This window comes from Hyla sarda, chromosome 4, assembly GCF_029499605.1.
Source record: "Hyla sarda isolate aHylSar1 chromosome 4, aHylSar1.hap1, whole genome shotgun sequence".
NCBI classification, from domain to species: domain Eukaryota; kingdom Metazoa; phylum Chordata; class Amphibia; order Anura; family Hylidae; genus Hyla; species Hyla sarda.
In genome coordinates, this window is record NC_079192.1 from 308040325 (window position 1) to 308055412 (window position 15088).

At 42.9% G+C, this 15088-nt stretch overlaps 1 long non-coding RNA gene across 1 annotated transcript in view; it reads right to left on the minus strand.

The window, feature by feature from the left end:
• Positions 1–15088, minus strand: part of LOC130369480 (uncharacterized) — a 30607-nt gene that overhangs the window by 11707 nt on the left and 3812 nt on the right. The gene's annotated exons all lie outside the window — the stretch shown is intronic.

Consider the following 15088-nt stretch of genomic DNA (forward strand, 5'->3'; position numbering starts at 1 on the left):
CAGTGCTATCTGGTTAATAATAAAATAAATAAATATATCAAACAGGTAAAGGAGTATCTAGGCTTATTTTCACCCAAGGCAAAAATTTATTTTGGCATCTGCCCCTTCAAAAAACTTTGCATACAGATCCATGGAGGGCATGTGCCAACCCCCACTCTGTATGCAAGGAGAGCCTGATGCAGTACAGGAGATTGGAGAGGGGTGGGCGAGGGGGTTGTCCAAGCGGTTGGACCCCCGTGATCAGACACTTATCCACTATTCATTGGATAAGGGATACATTTTCTACATTGGACTATTCCTTCAACCCCTTAAGGACCAAGGGTGTACAGGTACGCCTTTTCTCCATGGTACTTAAGGACCAAGGGCGTACCTGTGCGCCCGTGGGAATTTCGGTCCTTGCCGCGTGCCGGGCTGGGACCGGAAGGGGGTGACTGCTGATATCTATCAGCAGGCACCCCGCGCAAATGCCCCAGGGGGAATCAGACCCCCCCATATTGGCGATCACCGCAAATCGCAAGTGAATTCACACTTGCGATTTGTGCCGATTCCGAGTCATACGGGTCTATGGTGACCCGGTGACCCGGAATATAAGGGGGATCACGGTTGTCCAAGACACCCACGATCCCCCTGAAGGCATAGGAGTGAGGTGGCAGGGGTGCCACCCCTCCTATCCCTGCTATTGGTGGTCTAGACACGACCACCAATAGCAGATCAGGGGGCTTTACTTTCGGTTTCCCCGTTCTGCCCACCCACAATAGGCGGGGCAGAACGGGGAAACGACAGAGGAACGACGCCGAAGATCCACTAACCCCGCGGGCGAGGCTGCGGGCGACGATCGGTGGAGGAGATCGGAGTCCGGCGATGTCGTGTGGCTGGCTCCCTGGATCCGACGGAAGCCGGTTAAGTTGCCTAGCAACATCTGGAGGGTACAGTTTGAGACCACTATACAGTGGTCTCTAAACTGTAACCCTCCAGATGTTGCAAAACTACAACTCCCAGCATGCCCAGACAGTTGTTAGGGCATGCAGGGATTTGTAGTTTTGCAACAGCTGGAGGGCCCCAGTTTGGAGATCACTGGTAGTGATCTCTAACTGTGGCCCTCCAGATGTTGCAAAACTGCAACTCCTAGCATGCCCAAACAGCAAACAGCTGTCTCTGCATGCTGGGAGTTGTTGTTGCGTAATCCAGCTGTTGCATAACTACATCTCCCAGCATGCCCTTCGGCGATCAGTACATGCTGGGAGTTGTAGTTTTGCAACAGCAGGAGGCACACTGGTTGGAAAATACTGCGTTAGGTAACAGAACCTAACTGAAGGTTTTCCAACCAGTGTGCCTCCAGCTGTTGCAAAAGTACAACTCCCAGCATGCAGGGTCTGTCAGTTCATGCTGGGAGTTGTAGTTTTCAAACAGCTGGAGGTTTGCCCCCCCCCCCCCCCCCCCCCCCATGTGAATGTACAGGGTACATTCACATGGGCAGGTTTACAGTAAGTTTCCTGCTTCAAGTATTAAAAAACACATAATAAAGGGTTAAACACTACATATACACTGTCCCCTCCAATAAAAATGAAAAATATATTGTACGGCAGTGTTTCCAAAACGGAGCCTCCAGCTGTTGCAAAATAACAACTCCCAGCATTTCCGGACAGCCACTGACTGTCCAGGCATGCTGGGAGTTTAGCAACAGCTGTAGGCACCCTGTTTGGGAATCATTGGTGTAGAATACCGCTATGTCCACCCCTATGCAATCCCTAATTTAGTCCTCAAATGCGCATGGCGCTCTCTCATTTGGAGCCCTGTCGTATTTCAAGGCAACAGTTTAGTGCCACATATGTGGTATTGCACTACAAATTTTTGGGGCTTTTTTTCCTTTTACCCCTGATGAAAAAGAAAAGATGGGGTCTACACCAGCCTAGCCTGTTAGTGTAAAAAAATTTAAAAAAAATTTACACTGACATGCTGGTGTTGCCCCATACTTTTTATTTTCACAAGAGGTAAAAGGAAAAAAAGACCCCCAAAATTTGTTATGCAATTTCTCCTGAGTACGGAAATACCCCATATGTGGGCGTAAAATGCTCGGGGGGCGCACAACAAGGCTCAGGAGTGAGAGCACACTATGTACATTTGAGGCCTAAATTGGTGATTTGCACAGGGGTGGCTGATTTTACAGCGGTTCTGACATAAACTCAAAAACATAAATACCGACATGTGACCCCATTTTAAAAACTACACCCCTCTTGCCACGTAACAAGGGGTACAGTGAGCCTGAACACCCCACAGGTGTTTGACGAATTTTCATTAAAGTTGGATGGGAAAATGAAAAAAAAAAAAATTTCACTAAAATGCTGGTGTTACCCTAAATTTTTCATTTTCACAAGGGAAAACAGGAAAAAAGCCCCCCAAATTTGTAACCTCATTTCTTCTGAGTAAGAACATACCCCACATGTGAATGTAAAGTCCTCTGCGGGCGAACTACAATGCTCAGATAAGAAGGAGCCCAATTGGGATTTTGATGAGAAAATTTGTCCAGAATCTAAGGCCACATGTGTTTACAAAGCCCCCATGGTACCAGAACAGTGGACCCCCCAACATGTGACCCCATTTTGGAAACTACACCCCTGAAGTAATGTAATAAGGAGTACAGTGAGCATTTACGCCCCACAAGGGTCTGACAAATTTTTGGAACAGTGGTCTGTCTATGAAAATGAAAAATTGAATTTTTCATTTTCTCAGCCCACTGTTCCAAAGATCTGTCAAATGCCAGTGGGGTGTAAATGCTCACTGCACCCCTTATTAAATTCTGTGAAGGGTGTAGTTTCCAAAATGGGGTCACATGTGGGGGGGGGGGGGTCCACTGTTCTAGCACCACGTGGGGCTTTGTAACTGCACATGGCCCCTGACTTACATTTCAAACAAATTCACTCTTCAAAAGCTCAATGGCTCTCCTCCTCTTCTTAGCATTGTAGTTCGACTGCAGAGCCCTTTACGTACACACATGGGGTATGTCCATACTCAGAAGAAATGGGGTTACAAATTTTGGGGGTAATTTTCTCCTATTACCCCTTGTAAAAATGTAAAATTTGTGGCAAAACCAGCATTTTAGTGAAAAAAATTTTTTTTTTCATTTACACATACAACTTTAACAAAAAGTCGTGAAATACCTGTGAGGTGTTAAGGCTCACTTGTTACGTTACTTGAGGGGTGTAGTTTCCAAAATAGTATGCTATGCGGGTATTTTTGCTGTTCTGGCACCATAGGGGCTTCCTAAATGCGACATGCCCCCCCCCCACCCCAAAACCATTTCAGCAAAATTTGCTTTCCAAAAGCCAAATGTGACTCCTTCTCTATGAGCATTGTAGTGCGCCCGCAGAGCATTTTACGTCCTAACATGGGGTATTTTCATACTCAGAAGAGATGGGGTTACAAATTTTGTGGGGCATTTTCTTCCATTACCCTTTATAAAAATGGTAAATTTGGGGAAAAACTGCACTTTAGTTAAAACTGTTTTTTTATCATTTACATATCCGACTTTAACGAAAAGTCGTCAAACACCTGTGGGGTTTAAAGGCTCACTGCACCCCTTGTTACGTGCCTTGAGGGGTGTCGTTTCCAAAACGGTATGCCATGTGTGGGTTTTCTGCTGTTCTGGCACCATAGGGGGCTTCCTAAATGTGACATGCCCCCCAAAAACCATTTCAGCAAAATCCATTTTCTAAAATCCCATTGTCGCTCCTTCCCTTCTGAGCCCTCTACTGCGCCCGTCGAACACTTGACATACACATATGAGGTATTTCCTTACTCGAGAGAAATTGGGTTACAAATTTTGAGAGGATATTTCTCCTTTTACCCCTTGTAAAAATTCAAAAACTGGGTCTACAAGAACATGCGAGTGTAAAAAAGGAAGATTTTGAATTTTCTCCTTCACATTGCTGCTATTCCTGTGAAACACCTAAAGGGTTAACACACTTACTGAATGTAATTTTGAATACTTTGAGGGGTGCAGATTTTACATTGGGGTCATTTGTGGGGTATTTCTAATAAGAAAGCACTTCAAACCTATTTCAAGCCTGAACTGGTCTATGAAAAATTATGATTTTGAAAATGTTGTGAAAAATTGGAAAATTGCTGCTGAACTTTGAAGCCGTCTGATGTCTTCCAAAAGTAAAAACATGTCAAATTTATGATGCAAACATAAAGTAGACATATTGTGTTTGTGAATCAAAATATAATTTATTTAGAATGTCTATTTTCCTTACAAGAAGAGAGCTTCAAAGTTAGAAAATTAAAAAATTTTAAATTTTTTCATCAAATTTAGGAATTTTTCACTAAGAAACCATGCAAGTATCGACAAAATTTTACCAATAACATAAAGTAGAATATGTCACGAAAAAACAATCTCGGAATCAGAATGATAGGTAAAAGCATCCCAGAGTTATTAATGCTTAAAGTGAAAGTGGTCAGATCTGCAAAAAAACGCTTTGGTCCTACAGTGAAAATTGGCCAGGTCCTTAACCCCTTAAGGACTCAGGGTTTTTCTGTTTTTTCATTTTACATTTTTTCTCCTTACCTTTAAAAAATCATAACTCTTTCAGTTTTTCCCCTAAAATTCTATGTGACAGCTTATTTTTTGCGCCACCAATTCTACTTTGTAATGACATCAGTCATTTTACCCAAAAATGTACAGCGAAATGGGAAAAAAAATCATTGTGCGACAAAATTGAAGAAAAAACACTATTTTGTCACTTTTGGTGGCTTCCGTTTTTACGCAGTACATTTTTCTGTAGAAATGACATCTTATTTTTATTCTGTAGGTCCATACGGTTAAAATGATACCCTACTTGTATACTTTTGATTTTGTCGTACTTTTGAAAAAAATCATAACTAGAAGCAGTAAAATGTATATGTTAAAAATTGTCATTTTCTGACCCCTATAACTTTTTTATTTTTAATGAGACGGGACGGTGTGAGGGCTCATTTTTTGCGCCATAATCTGAAGTTTTATCGTTACCATTTTTGTTTTGAGCTGACTTTTTGATCACTTTTTATTCTTTTTTTTATGGTTTGAAATGTGACCAAAAATATGCTATTTTGGACTTTGGAATTTTTTTGCGCGTACGCCATTCACTATGCCGTTTATTTAATGATATAGTTTTATAGTTCGGACATTTACGCACGCGGTGATACCACATATCTTTATATTTATTTTTATTTACATGTTTAATTTTTTATTTTGGAAAAAGGGGGTGTTTTGAACTTTTGTTCAGGAAAGGGTTAATACATATTTTTAACCCCTTAAGGACTCAGGGTTTTTCCGTTTTTGCACTTTCGTTTTTTCCTCCTTACCTTTTAAAAATCATAACCCTTTCAATTTTCCACCTAAAAATCCATATTATGGCTTATTTTTTGCGTCGCCAATTCTACTTTGCAGTGACATTAGTCATTTTACCCAAAAATGCACGGCGAAACGGAAAAAAAAATCATTGTGCGACAAAATCGAAAAAAAACGCCATTTTTTAACTTTTGGGGGCTTCCGTTTCTACGCAGTGCATATTTCGGTAAAAATTACACCTTATCATTATTCTGTAGGTCCATACGGTTAAAATGATACCCTACTTATATAGGTTTGATTTTGTCGCACTTCTGGAAAAAATCATAACTACATGCAGGAAAATTTATACGTTTAAAAATGTCATCTTCTGACCCCTATAACTTTTTTATTTTTCCACGTACGGGGCGGTATGAGGACTCATTTTTTGTGCTGTGATCTGAAGTTTTTATTGGTATGATTTTTGTTTTGATCTGACTTTTTGCTCACTTTTTATTCATTTTTTAATGTTATAAAAAGTTACCAAAATACGCTTTTTTGGATTTTGAAATTTTTTTGCGCGTACGCCATTGACCGTACGGCTTAATTAATTATATATTTTTATAGTTCGGACATTTACGCACGCGGCGATACCACATATGTTTATTTTAATTTTTTTTTACACTGTTTTATTTTTTTCATGGGAAAAGGGGGTGATTCAAACTTTTATTAGGGAAGGGGTTAAATGACCTTTATTAACACTTTTTTTTAACTTTTTTTTTGCAGTGTTATAGGTCCCATAGGGACCTATAACACTGCACACACTGATCTCTCATCCTGATCACAGGCGTGTATTAACACGCCTGTGATCAGCATTATCGGTGCTTGACTGCTCCTGCCTGGATCTCAGGCACGGAGCAGTCATTCGTCGATCGGACACCGAGGAGGCAGGTAAGAGCCCTCCCGGTGTCCGATCACATGTTCGGGACGCAGCGATTTCACCGCGGCGGTCCCGAACAGCCCGACTGAGCAGCCGGGATACTTTCAGTTTCACTTTAGAAGCGGCGGTCAGCTTTGACCGCCGCTTCTAAAGGGTTAATACCGCACATCGCCGCGATCGGCGATGTGTGGTATTAGCCGCGGGTCCCGGCCGTTGATTAGCGCCGGGACCCACGCGATATGATGCGGGATCGCGGCGCCATCCCGCTTCATATCGCGGGAGCCGGCGCAGGACGTAAATATACGTCCTGCGTCGTTAAGGGGTTAAACTTTTTTTACACCATTTTTTTTGCAGTGGCTATAGAGGGCTATAGCACTGCACACTTTGATTCATTGCACAGATCCCTGCCATGGGTTACCATGGCGGCGATCAGTGTTATCGCCACTTGACTGCTCCTGCCTGGATCTCAGGCACAGAGCAGCCATTTGGGGATCGGACGCCGAGGAAGCAGGTAAGAGCCCTCCCAGTGTCCTGCTCGCTGTTCGGGATGCCGCGATTTTATCGCGGCGGTCCCGAACAGCCCGACTGACTAGCCGGGATAGTTTCACTTTCACTTTAGAAGCGGCGGTCAGCTTTGACCGCCGCTTCTAAAGGGTTAATACCGCACATCACCGCGATCGCTGATGTGTGGTAGTAGCCGCGGGTCCCGGCCCTTGATGGGCGCCGGGACCGACGCAGTATGATGCGGCTTCGCGGCGCGACCCCGCTTCATATCGCGGAAGCCGTCGCAGGACGTAAATATATGTCCTGCGTCATTAAGGAGTTAAGGGGTTAAACTGAAAGTGCCCATGGTTTGCTGTCTTTCCATGAATTAGAGATATTTATGAAATGTCTATTTATAAAAATAAGTTTTAAAAAATTTCCCTCTCCTCCACACAGACCCCGGTACAAAAACTTGCTATACCTGACCTCATTACAGATCACTTCTGATACATGTGGACAGGGGTGTAACTATAGGGTTGCACATGTATCAGTCACACAGGGGCCCTGGTTTCAGAAGGGCCCCAAGGCTCCACTGTCCCATAAAAAGACACCAGTATTTGAAATGGCACATGGTAGACATGGGGCCCTGTCACAGACTTTGCACTGGGGGTCCAGAAGCTACAAGTTCCACCTCTGTACGTGGACACAGGTTTGGAGTTACAGGTATATTTGGCCTTGTTAGGACACTTAGTCCTACTGTACGTGCAGTAAAGACTTTTGAGGTGGGATTTATCCAAACCTGTACCGAGGAAAAGCTGACTGGGTGCCCATAGTGACCAATCAGATTGGTTCTTTCATTTTAACAAAGGCCTCTGAAGCAATCTAATTGGTTGCTATGGGCAAATGGGCAACTTTTCCTCTGCACAGGTTTTGATAAATCTCCCTAGTGGTGCAGGGAATTGTTCCATACGTTGCAGGTTTCTCCTATAGTAATATCTAGGGTTGCCACCTAGCTTGAATTTCACCGATACAGCCAGTATTTTGGCCACGCTGCCGGTAATGTTATATAAAAAATACTGGCAACACAAATGCCGGTAATTTTTTGGGCAGGGGGGTGGAGGTAGCAGCCTCCACTGGTCACTTATTTAGAGTGGCCACGGGCCAAGCAGCTGAACAGGAATCGGCGCCGCGCCCACTTTAAAGGGGTATTCCAGGGAAAAAGTTTATTTTTTTTTATGTCTACTGGCTCCAGAAAGTTAAACAGATTTGTAAATTACTTCTATTAAAAAATCTTAATCCTTTCAATAATTATCAGCTGCTGAAGTTGAGTTGTTGTTTTCTGTCTGGCAACAGTGCTCTCTGCTGACATCTCTGCTTGTCTCGGGAACTGCACAGAGTAGAAGAGGTTTGCTAAACTGGGCGGTTCCCGAGACAAGTGTAATCAGATAGCACTTAGACAGAACAGAACAACTCAACTTCAGAAGCTCATAAGTACTGACAGAATTACGTTTTTTGAATAAAAGTAATTTACAAATCTGTTTAACTTTCTGTAGCCAGTTGATATATATATTTAAAAAAAAAAAAGTTTTTTCCTGGATAACCCCTTTAACCCCTTAAGGACAATGGACGTACTCCTACGCCCCCATTTCCGAGTCCTTAAGGACCGAGGACGTAGGAGTGCGTCCTGTCCTTTCCCGGCCCCCCGCCGCTAGCCGGAGGGGAGCCGGTGCCCGATGCCTGCTGAAATCGTTCAGCAGGCATCGCGGCATATCGCCCAGGGGGATCATTATGTCCCCCCCTGTCGGCGATGGCCGCAGATCGCTGGACAATTCAGTCCAGCGATCTGCGGCGATTCCGGGTCAATCGGGTCTCCAGTGACCCGGTGGCCCGGAATTACTGGCTGATCGGGGCCGTCAGAGACGGCCCCGAACAGCCAGCAGGGGTGAGGTGGCACTGGTGCCACCTCACGATCGCCCTGATTCGTCGGCCAGATTACCGGCCGACCAATCAGGGCGCCTGCTGCGGGTGTCACTCACGCACCCGCTCCACCCCTCTTCCGGAGGACGTGAGCGGGTGCGGGACGTGCACCCCTGGTGCTGGGGACCCCGTTCCCCGGCATTAATGTTGGGATTGGGGCCCCAGGAGCGACGACGGCGGCGGCGGGACTGACCTGTGCGGCGATCAAGCAGCAGCAGGAGGTGAGTGACAGCCTCCTGCTGTTGCTTAGCAACAGCTCCCAGCATGCAAAAAGGGCATGCTGGGAGCTGTAGTTATGCAACAGGAGGAGGCAGACCACCACAACTCCCAGCATGCACTTATGGGCATGCTGGGACTTATGGTTTTGCAACAGCTGGAGGCACATTCTTTCTATGGAAAAGTGTACCTTCAGCTGTTGTGTAACTACAACTCCCAGCTTGCACAAACAGCTTAAGTGCATGCTGAAAGTTGTAGTGGTGCATCTGCTGGTTGCATAACTACAACTCCCAGCATGCCCGTTGGCTGTCGGTGACTGCTGAGAGTTGTAGTTTTGCAACAGCTGAAGGCACACTGAGTTAAGTAGCAAACCAGTGTGTCTCCAGCTGTTGCATAACTACAATCCCGAGCATCCCCAGCCAAAGTAGTATGCCTCCCGCTGTTGCATAACTACAACACCCAGCATGCCCTTCCGCTGTCCGTACATGCTGGGGGTTGTAGCTTTTGCAACAGCTGAAGGCACACTGGTTGCAAAACACTGAGTTTGTTGCCAAACTCGGTGTTTCACAACCTGTGTGTCTCCAGCTGTTGCAAAACTACAACTCCCAGCATGCACTGATAGACCGTACATGCTGGGAGTTGTAGTTTTGCAACAGCTGGATGTTCCACCCCTCAATGTGAATGTACAGGGTACACTCACATGGGCGGAGGATTACAGTAAGTATCCGGCTGCAAGTTTGAGCTGCAGCAAATTTTCTGCTGCAGCTCAAGCTGCCAGCGAGAAATTACTGTGAACCCCCCGCCCATGTGACTGTACCCTAAAAACACTACACTACACTAACACAAAATAAAATAAAAAGTAAAAAAACACTACATATACACATAACCCTACAATAAAAATGAAAAACGTCTGGTACGCCACCGTTTCCAAAACGGAGCCTCCAGCTGTTGCAAAACTACAACTCCCAGCATGCACTTATAGACCCTACATGCTGGGAGTTGTAGTTTTGCAACAGCTGGATGTTCCCCCCCAATGTGAACGTACAGGGTACACTCACATGGGCGGAGGATTACAGTAAGTATCCGGCTGCAAGTTTGAGCTGAGGCAAATTTTCTGCCGCTGCTCAAACTGCCAGCGAGAAACTACTGTGAACCCCCCGCCCGTGCGACTGTACCCTAAAAACACTACACTACACTAACACAAAATAAAATAAAAAGTAAAAAACACTACATATACACATACCCCTACACAGCCCCCCTCCCCTCCCCAATAAAAATGAAAAACGTCTGGTACGCCACTGTTTCCAAAACGGAGCCTCCAGCTGTTGCAAAACAACTACTACCAGTATTACAAGACAGCCACTGACTGTCCAGGCATGCTGGGACTTTTAAAACAGCTGGAGGCACCCTATTTGGGAATCACTGGCGTAGAATACCCCTATGTCCACCCCTATGCAAGTCCCTAATTCAGGCCTCAAATGCGCATGGCGCTCTCACTTTGGAGCCCTGTCGTATTTCAAGGCAACAGTTTAGGGTCACATATGGGGTATCGCTGTACTCAGGAGAAATTGTGTTACAAATTATGGGGGGTATTTTCTGCTATTACCCTTTTTAAAAATCTAAAATTTTTGGGAAACCAACATTTTAGGTAAAATTTTTTATTTTTTTTTTACATATGCAAAAGTTGTGAAACACCTGTGGGGTATAAAGGTTCACTTTACCCCTTGTTACGTTCCCCGAGGGGTCTAGTTTCCAAAATGGTATGCCATGTGGGTTTTTTTTTGCTGTCCTGGCACCATAGGGGCTTCCTAAATGCGGCATGCCCCCAGAGCAGAATTTGCTTTCAAAAAGCCAAATGTGACTCCTCCTCTTCTGAGACCTGTAGTGCGCCAGCAGAGCACTTCTCACCCCCATATGGGGTGTTTTCTGAATCGGGAGAAATTGAGCTTTAAATTTTGGGGGGTATTTTCTGCTATTACCCTTTTAAAAAATGTAAAAATTTTGGGAAACCAATCACTTTAGGTAAAAAAAAAATGTTTTTTTTTACATATGCAAAAGTCGTGAAACACCTGTAGAGTATTAAGGTTCACTTTACCCCTTTTTACGTTCCCCGAGGGGTCTGGTTTCCAAAATGGTATGCCATGTGTTTTTTTTTTTGCGGTTCTGGCACCATAGGGGCTTCCTAAATGCGGCATGCCCCCAGAGCAAAATTTGCTTTCAAAAAGCCAAATGTGACTCCTTCTCTTCTGAGACCTGTAGTGCGCCAGCAGAGCACTTTTCACCCCCATATGGGGTGTTTTCTGAATCGGGAGAAATTGGGCTTCAAATTTTGGGGGGTATTTTCTGCTATTATCCTTTTTAAAAATGTAACATTTTTGGGAAACCAAGCATTTTAGGTAAAACATTTTTTTTTTTTTTTTTACATATGCAAAAGTCGTGAATCACCTGTGGGGTATTAAGGTTCACTTTACCCCTTGTTACGTTCCCTGAGGGGTCTAGTTTCCAAAATGGTATGCCATGTGGTTTTTTTTTTGCTGTCCTGGCACCATAGGGGCTTCCTAATGGTGACATGCCCCCCAAAAACCATTTGTCGCTCCTTCCCTTCTGAGCCCTCTACTGCGCCCGCCGAACAATTAACATAGACATATGAGGTATGTGCTTACTCGAGAGAAATTGGGTTTCAAATACAAGTAAAAATTTTCTCCTTTTTACCCCTTGCAAAAATTCAAAAATTGGGTCTACTAGAACATGCGAGTGTAAAAAATGAAGATTGTGAATTTTCTCCTTCACTTTTCTGCTATTCCTGTGAAACACCTAAAGGGTAAATACACTTATTGAATGTCATTTTGAATACTTTGGGGGGTGTAGTTTTTATAATGGGGTCATTTATGGGGTATTTCTAATATGAAGACCCTTCAAATCCACATCAAACCTGAACTGGTCCATGAAAAATAGCGAGTTTGAAAATTTTGTGAAAAATTTCCAAATTGCTGCTGAACTTTGAAGCCCTCTGGTGTCTTCCAAAAGTAAAAACTCATAAATTTTATGATGCAAACATAAAGTAGACATATTGTATATGTGAACCCAAAAATGTTTTATTTTGAATATCCATTTTCCTTACAAGCAGAGAGCTTCAAAGTTAGAAAAAAGCAAAATTTTCATTTTTTTCATCAAATTTTGGGATTTTTCACCAAGAAAGGATGCAAGTTACCATAAAATTTTACCACTAAGTTAAAGTAGAATATGTCACGAAAAAACAATCTCGGAATCAGAATGATAACTAAAAGCATTCCAGAGTTATTAATGTTTAAGGTGACAGTGGTCAGAATTGCAAAAAACGTTCTGGTCCTTAAGGTGTAAAATGGCCTGGTCCTTAAGGGGTTAAATCAGTGAGCTGTGGTCAGGGCTGGATTCATGTAGTGGTGGACGGAGCTGGAGCTGCAGCTGCAACTAGGCGACACAGGCCACCCGGCACCCGCTTAGGCCACCTGCCTTTCCGACCACCCGCCTACCCGCGATCAATTATCAGTATGTCATATAAGAGGGCCAGCCCTGTGATCTCCCAGGCCGGCCCTGTTCCACTTACGGTCCGGTGAACATGCATGTGTTTCCTGCAGCTGTCCGCCCGGCAGTGGTCATTATGAGGCATTTGGACAGACCCAAAGATTCTCTTCCAAAGAGGTACATTCCACATTAGTATAGCTATTATAAACACATATACCATTTAGGAGCATGGAAAAGCTAGGTGACAATCTATCACCTAGCTTTTCCATGCTCCTGAATATCATATCTGCTTATATTAGCTCAGATGTTATAAACAGATGTGCCTATATGTAGAATTGTCCAAACTATTTAAATATAACGTTAATTAAACCACATTTTTTTGTATTTTTTGTCACATCATATACCAGAAAAAACAAATAAAAAGCAATCAAAAAGACGAATGAAAACAAAAATGGTACCAATAAAACAACAGATCACGGTGCAATAAATGAGCCCTATACATCCCAGTATTTGGAACAATAAAAGAGTCATAGGGATCAGAAGAGGACAAAATTTCCCCCACATATGTATTGTATCTCTTATTCCACTTCCTGTGATGTCACGCATATATAATTAATTATGCAAATTAGCATGGGCGGTATTTTTTTGCAAGAAAGGTGGCAACCCACGTAATATCACAGGAGTAATATTCTCCTTCAGGACACAGTTATACACGAGGAGATGTCTCTGTTAACCCCTTAATGAAGCAGCGATTTTTCAGTTAATGCATTTTCATTTTTTCCTCATCTCCTTTTAAAATTCATATGCAATTTTAGGGGGTATAGGTTCTATGCAGTGCACTTTACAGGAAATTGATCAAGTTATATTTATTTTGTATGTCAATACGATTACAACGATACCCAATTTATATAGATGTTGTTTTATTTTACTAGTTTAAAAAAATGATTAATTTTAGTAAAAAATAAATACATAGTATGCTTCAAATTGTCCTCTTCTGACTTCTATAACTTAATTTTTGTATACAGGGATCTATGTGAGATGTTTCATTATTTGTGCTGAGATCTGTTTTTATCGGTACCATATTTGTTTTGATGGGACTTTATAATCGCTTTTTATTCATGTTTTTCTGGTATATGAAGTGACCAAAAATCCGCAATTTATGACTTTGTTATTTTTTTTTCTCTTACGTTTACATCATTGACCAAGTGGTTTTATAAAAATTATATTTTACTAGTTTACTAGATAATACCACAAATGTTTACATTTATTTTTGTTTATGTGGTGTCCCGGTACAGGACCTGGTCCTGTCTCTTGTCTAAGGTCCCCACAGTTAGAGTCCCTCCATGTCTATAGGGCTCTCCTGTAGGGCTTACCCCTAGTAGTCTTAAGTAAAGTGTGTACATGTTAATTTAATGTAGAGGAAATATATGTATAGGACCTTAGTGGTCACGTGATACACAGTTGTAATGTATAAAATGCTTAAGGACCTTTCGAGGTCATGTGATGTACCCAGAGTTCACTGAGTTCATAACTTACAGGTTTGCTGACCAATGAGCTTTGTCCAGCCCTTTTAATATATAAGGGGCTGCAGCCACTAAATTCACTCTCTTTGTTCCGGATTATCAAGCAAGCACAACATCTCAGCATCAGCATCAATTCAAGCTAGGCCTGAAGCCTAACATCCCGCAGCCACAAAACGTGCGTTACCAAGGCTCAAACTACTGAATCCTGTGTGACTACTATCAGCTCAAATATTCTAAAATAGTAGCACAGTGGCTAGCATCAAAAGATCATTGCTTCCAAGTCCCATCAAACCTGTGAGGAACCTGTATCCCCGTTCACTCTTGAAAAGACTGTTATGTTCAATACTGTTGCATAAAATCTTCGAGTAAAGTTCAGTTTACTTCATAAAATCTGCTGTGGACATTCCGTTATTTTTCCCTGCCGTTTGTGGGGCGGTTTGCAGTAGGAACATTACTATTGAGGAAACCGCAGCCTGGCGTCACCACATTCAAGGGTTAATACCACCAGACCCAACACTATTACCGCAACACCCTAGACACCATTACGCTCCCAGCACCACATTTACATTATCTTATTTAAAAAAAAGTGTGTGTGGGGGGTTGGGGGGCAGTGTGATTCACACTTTTATTAGGGGAGGGGCCTATTCACATTTATAATATTTTTTTTTTTTTATTATTATTTTTTACACTTTTTTTTTTGTTCCTAAGAGGACTATAATATGAAATCACTGGATCGCTAACAAAGTTTGATGCTATGAACGGCTTTAGGTCCCACAATCAACTTTGATTTCGGGATCTAAAGGGTTCATAGGCGTAATAGGGATATTATCTGGCCCAAGGCTGAAGATTCCCCCCATGGTATGGAGTGGGATGTCATCACAATCTCGCTCCAATGCTGGTTACTCCTTCCCAGGACATCCCCATGTGACCTATAGCGGGAATGTGTAAAACTATATAGATTTTCCCATCCCAAGTAAGAAATGCTACTTCTAGTTTATATTACTATGAAATAATGAATCTCATTCATCTCGTGTCCTTTATAACAGATACATTGAGTGCTCAGGATAACATATCACATAGCACATTTTTATCATGACTTTTATGTTGAGGTTTTTATGTATTTTTTAACTTTGGCTTCCAATG